Source organism: Echinops telfairi, unplaced genomic scaffold (assembly GCF_000313985.2).
Source record: "Echinops telfairi isolate 266 unplaced genomic scaffold, ASM31398v2 ScPeMD7_2565;HRSCAF=3150, whole genome shotgun sequence".
In the NCBI taxonomy this organism is placed as follows: domain Eukaryota; kingdom Metazoa; phylum Chordata; class Mammalia; order Afrosoricida; family Tenrecidae; genus Echinops; species Echinops telfairi.
In genome coordinates, this window is record NW_022106463.1 from 1,830,841 (window position 1) to 1,831,106 (window position 266).

Here is a 266-nt window from a genome sequence, read left to right on the forward strand (position 1 = left end):
AGAGGGGGAGTGTGAGTGCATAAGTGAATAGGTGGGGGGGCGGGGAGAGCGGCGAGAGTGAGGGCGCAGAGAGGAACATGGCCTGATGCATGCTGGGGAATAGACACGCTTTAACATTTCGGATCAGTTGTACTTCATCCTCTATCAGCATCGCTGCCATATTTTTTGACTCACCAGGATTTCGGCTGGTGGCCTGCGCAAGGGTACGCTGCATTTTCACAGGCATGGAGGGTGCGGTCTTATTTAAAAGACTCTTTCAGTTCATT